The sequence below is a fragment of the Nycticebus coucang genome, unplaced genomic scaffold (assembly GCF_027406575.1).
Source record: "Nycticebus coucang isolate mNycCou1 unplaced genomic scaffold, mNycCou1.pri scaffold_53, whole genome shotgun sequence".
Classification (NCBI taxonomy): domain Eukaryota; kingdom Metazoa; phylum Chordata; class Mammalia; order Primates; family Lorisidae; genus Nycticebus; species Nycticebus coucang.
In genome coordinates, this window is record NW_026515583.1 from 806,053 (window position 1) to 811,279 (window position 5,227).

General features: G+C 40.0%; 1 pseudogene; it reads left to right on the forward strand.

Moving 5' to 3' along the window:
• The first annotated feature begins 2,311 nt into the window (after positions 1–2,311).
• Positions 2,312–4,453, forward strand: LOC128579427 (succinyl-CoA:3-ketoacid coenzyme A transferase 1, mitochondrial-like; annotated as a pseudogene).
• Positions 4,454–5,227: the final 774 nt, after the last annotated feature.

Genomic DNA, 5,227 nt, shown 5'->3' on the forward strand with positions numbered 1-5,227 from the left:
ATATACCCCACATTTTCTTTATCCAATCTGCCATTGATGCACACTCTAGTTGATTCCATATTTTTGCTACTATAATGGCAATATGTTGTGATAAACATATTAGTGCAGGTGTCCTTTTAATGTATTGGTTTCTTTTTCTTTGGGAAGACACCCAAAAGTGGATTATGGTATCTGTATACCAGGAAATATTGTGCAGCCATTAAAAAGATGGAGCCTTTACCAGTTTTATGTTTACAGGGATGGATCTGGATCATATTCTTCTCAGTAAAATATCTCAAGAATGGACAAAAAAGAAACAAACAATGTACTCAATACTATAATGAAATCAATATATAATCACCCACACTTTCATACAAAAGATAAAACACAATTGTGGTCCAGAAAGAAGGAGAGAAGAGGAGGGCCAGGGTAGGGGGTGGGGTGGATAGGTGGCAGGAGGTAATTGGTGGGACCTCACATACTGTGCATATTGCAAGGGTACATGCCAAATAATAGTAAAGTATAAATGTCTAATCACAAAAATTAAATAAGTGAGGTGAACTCTATGTTAACCAGTTTGATGTAAATATTCCAAACGGTATATAAAATCAGCACATTGTACCCCCTAAATGCAGTAATGTACACAGTTATGATCTAATAAAAAGACAAAGGAACCCCAAAGTGGGATTGCTATATCATACAGTAGTTCTAATTTGGTTCCTTGTGAAATCTCCATACTGTTTTCCATAAAGGTTACAATAATTTTCATTCCCACCAATGGTGTATAAGAGTTCTTTTTACTCTAATTTTTCCCTGGCATGTTAATCTTTTGTCTTTTTTTATTTATTATTATTATTTTTTAATTTTTTTTTGCAGTTTTTGGCCAGGGCTGGGTTTAAATGGGGGTAACAGTTTTCTGTTGTTGTCAAGTTGTTCGAGTTCCTTGTATATTCTGGATATTTGTTCACTGTCAGATGTATAGTTTGCAAATGTTTTCTTCTATTCTGTAGGTTTTCTGTTAATTGGGTTGATCATTTCTTTTGCTGTGCAGCTTCATTGTTTCATTAAGTCTCACTTTGAAATTTTTGTTTATTGCCTGTGCTTTTGAGGTCTTAATCATGCATTATTTACCTAGACTAATATCCAGAAGAGTTTTCCCAGGTTTTCTTCTCCCATTTTTATAATTTCATGTCTCCCATTCAAGTGTTTAATTCATTTATTTTTGTATATGGTGGGGACATAGGTCTAACTTCATTCTTTTCCATATGAGAATTCCATTTTCCTACACCATTTGTTGAAAGAGTGTCAAATTTTCCTTAGTGTTTCTTCTTGTCAATTTTGTCAAACATCAGTTAGCTGTATGTGGCTTAATTTCTGAGTTCACCATGATGTTTCATTGATCTACATGACTATTTTTATATGCACTAGTCCTATACTGTTTTGGCCACTATATCCTTCTAGTATAATTTGAAGTCAGGCAATGTGATGCCTCCAAATTTTTTTCTTTTTGTTGAAGATTGCTTTGTCTTTTCTGTCTTTTTTGGTTCCTTATGAACTTAAGAATTGCTTTTTCTAATTCCATGAACAAGGACATTGATATTTTTATAGGGATTGCTTTGAACATGTAAATTCCTTCAGGCAGTGTGTTCACTTTAACTACTATAGAACCTTTGTAAGTTGACCAGCCAAGGGACTATAGCAAACTGGGCAGCATATAGAGATGGTCAACATAAGGCACTTGGCCTACTGTACCAGTATGTCCATGTGGTACATGTCCAGTCTATAAAAATTAGGTCAACTTGAGTATTGAAAATGCTGCACTGGCATGGGAAGGAAAGCATGCTCCCTCCTCAGCTCACACATTCACAGCACAGTGGCTTGGAAAAGTAGCAAGCCCCTCAGGACACCCCCACCCCATCCCTGGAGGACACTGAACCCCAGGCCAAGGATCATTGCTGACCTAGTGGAAGATGGCCATTTGCACCCCATCAAAGCTGAAAGGCTGGCCTAGGGGCTGCAGAGCCAAGGGCACTTCAGCACAGCTGCCTCAAACACATCAAGATCCAGGAGAGTAACCGGCCACTATGAGGCCATGAACCTTTGCAACCAGCCCACACTGTGACAAGAGCCTCCACTCCCCAGTGAGGACCCCTCCCAGCCTCACTTATTTATAAACCAGCAGCAGGCAGTGTGTGGCTGGCCCTTTGTACAGGCAGCCTCAAGGATGTTACTGGATGCACATTCAAGCACCTGGTAGGCGGTTCCTTCCCAGTGATTTGGTGGCACCCTGGGCCAGGCACACTGACATACTCAGACGTGCTCCAGCTCACAGATGGCTGCCTTCAAACTACTCTCCTGTGGGCTGTGGTTCTGTGCCTCTTCCCATGCCTCTGGGGTGCCTGGTCCCAGGGACGTGTTTGCAATTTTTCTACCAGTACTCCAGTGGAAGCTGTAAAACACAAACCCAATGGTGCAACAGTTCTGATTGGTGGTTTTGGTCTGTGTGGAATTCCAGAGAACCTTACTGGAGTAAAAGGACTAGCTGCAGTTAGCAACCATGCAAAGGTTGACAACTTTGGACTTCAATACAAGCAGATAAAATGTATGGTCTACTGCAGTGGGGAGAAAATGCAGAATTGAATGACAGTACTTATCTGGTGAATTAGAAGTAGAGCTGACACCTCAGCGTGCACTTGCAGGGAGGATTCCTGCAGGTGGGGCTGGGGTTTCTGTATTTAACACCAGCACAAAGTATGGGATCCTGGTATAAGAAGGAGGATTCCAATCAAATACAAAAAAGATTTCAGCATCATCACTGCCAGCAGGTTAAGAGAGGTGAGGGAGTTCAGTGGTCAGTGCTTTACTGTGGAGGAAACAATTACAGGGGCTTTAGCTTTGGTGAAAGCCTGGAAGGCAGAATGAGCAGGAAATGTAATTTTCAGGAAAATCAGGAGGAATTTCAATTTTCCAATGAGCAAAGCTGCAGAAATAACAGTGGTAGAGGTTGGAGAAATTGTGGATATTGGCACATTTGCTCCAGAAGACATTCATATTCCTCAGATTTAGGTATCTCACCTTATAAAGGGAGAAAACAATGAGAAAATAATTGAGTGTTTATCAATTCATAAAGATGTAAATGGAAAAGCCAAATTTGGGAAACCTGGAGATGATATAAGGGAACGTATCATTGAGTGGGCAGCTCTTGAGTTTGAGGATGGCGTGGTCCATATCCAATACAACATGAAGCCAATGAAGATGTAATCAATGCAGGCAAGGAAACAGCTGTTATTCTTTTTTTATTTGTTTATTTTTACATAATATACATGTGTTTATTAGGTTTCCATTTTTTTTGCCTTCACAAAATTAAAAAGGCTTAAAATTTAATAACAATAACAATGTTTAAGATAAGGACTAGAAACAAAAACCTCGTAAAGAATGAATGAACATAAATACATTCAGAAAAGAAATCAGACAATTGCTACATCAAAATATTGAGCAATAATGATAATAATGCAAAGAAAGTAACATTCACATTGTCGGATAAGAGTATGTCTATAATAGAATGCTTTGACTCAGATTCAGGATGGAATCATTAGTTAACTTATTATTTTTTTTAAGTCTCAAAAAATAGACAACTGATATTTATAAATAAAAGTAAAAGATAATTTCGAAAAACAGATCGTGCCAAATCTTATAGATGATAGAAAAAGAAAAAATACTTCAAGATCATTCTACTTGATCTGTGTACACCTGATATTAAAATTGGAGAAAATAGGGCGGCGCCTGTGGCTCAGCGGGTAGGGCGCCGGCCCCATATGCCGAGGGTGGTGGGTTCAAACCCGGCCCCGCCAAACTGCAACAAAAAAATAGCCGGGCGTTGTGGCGGGCGCCTGTAGTCCCACCTACTTGGGAGGCTGAGTCAAGAGAATCGCCTAAGCCCAAGGATTTGGAGGTTGCTGTGAGCTGTGTGACGCCACGGCACTCTACCGAGGGTGATAAGGTGAGACTCTGTCTCTACAAAAAAAAATAAATAAATAAAATTGGAGAAAATATATTATTATAAGGGGGAAATTACAAACATATGTCACTTATCAATGAGGATACAATATCCTAAACAGCATATTAACATGTCTTTTTTCTCCAGCCATGAATCATTTGCAATGATTAGAGGGGGACATGTCAATCTAACAATGATAGGAACAATGCAGGTTTCCAGATAAAGTGACCTGGCTAACTGGACAATTTCTGGGAAGATGATAAAAGGAATGGTGGTGCTGTGGATTTAGCATCCAGTGCCAAAACCAAAGTGGTGGTCACCAAAGAGCATTCAGAAAAAGAAAATGTACATAAAAACATGAAGAAATGTACCTTACCACTGACTGGAAAGCAGTGTGTCAACTGCATTATTACTGAAAAGTAATATCACCCAGGTTATCTGTGAATCCATCAAACAATCCAAGAATGCAAGTTCATTGGTCCCAGTGATGTCTTGTTCCTGGAGGAAAGCATCAATCAACTGAAGACCATCATTATTTTAAGGCTTAAATCTGGATTCACACACAAGCTGTGTTCCATGAGGACAAGAAGAAAGGTCTAACTCTGGGCTCTAGGAAGGCCCGACGGGAAGACACACAGAAGAGCACCAGGTATGACTTTTTCACTTTCACCAAAACTCCTGCAGTGAAACAGATCACAAACTGAAATGTAGACACTTGTCCCAGGCTGGATGTTTTTCATTTTAAACCCTTTGTATTTAAGGTTTCAACTGCTCCAGGGAGCCTAGAGGAAGAAGGCTAGAAAACTAGAAAGGTTTACTGTATACTAACGAGCAGTACCTGATTAATTTTCTTCTAATATTTCAGGCTTTATGCAGCCATTTAGAATTTATTCTCTTAAAAGTACTCGACAGAGGTGGGCAGGAAGATGGCCCACTAGAGGCAAGTTTCCCCACAGGCTCCTGACCAGAAGGGGAGATTCTGAACAGATTTGGCCTCTGAAACTGAAAGAGGGGAGCTGAGATAGGAAAAAAGATAGACAAGCACACATGATACCAGCTGTGTAAACCTGTGACTCCAAGAAAGAAGTGCTAATGAACAAATTCCAGGTAGAAAGCCTGTGCCAGGAGAAAAAGAGTCCCCTCCCCAAAGCAGGAGGCATGCTGCATTGTTTTCTCTGCAAGTGAGCAGGGGACAAAAGACCTCTCATTTTACCCCCTGAGTGAGAGTGAGAGCTGCTAAATACAGGCCTC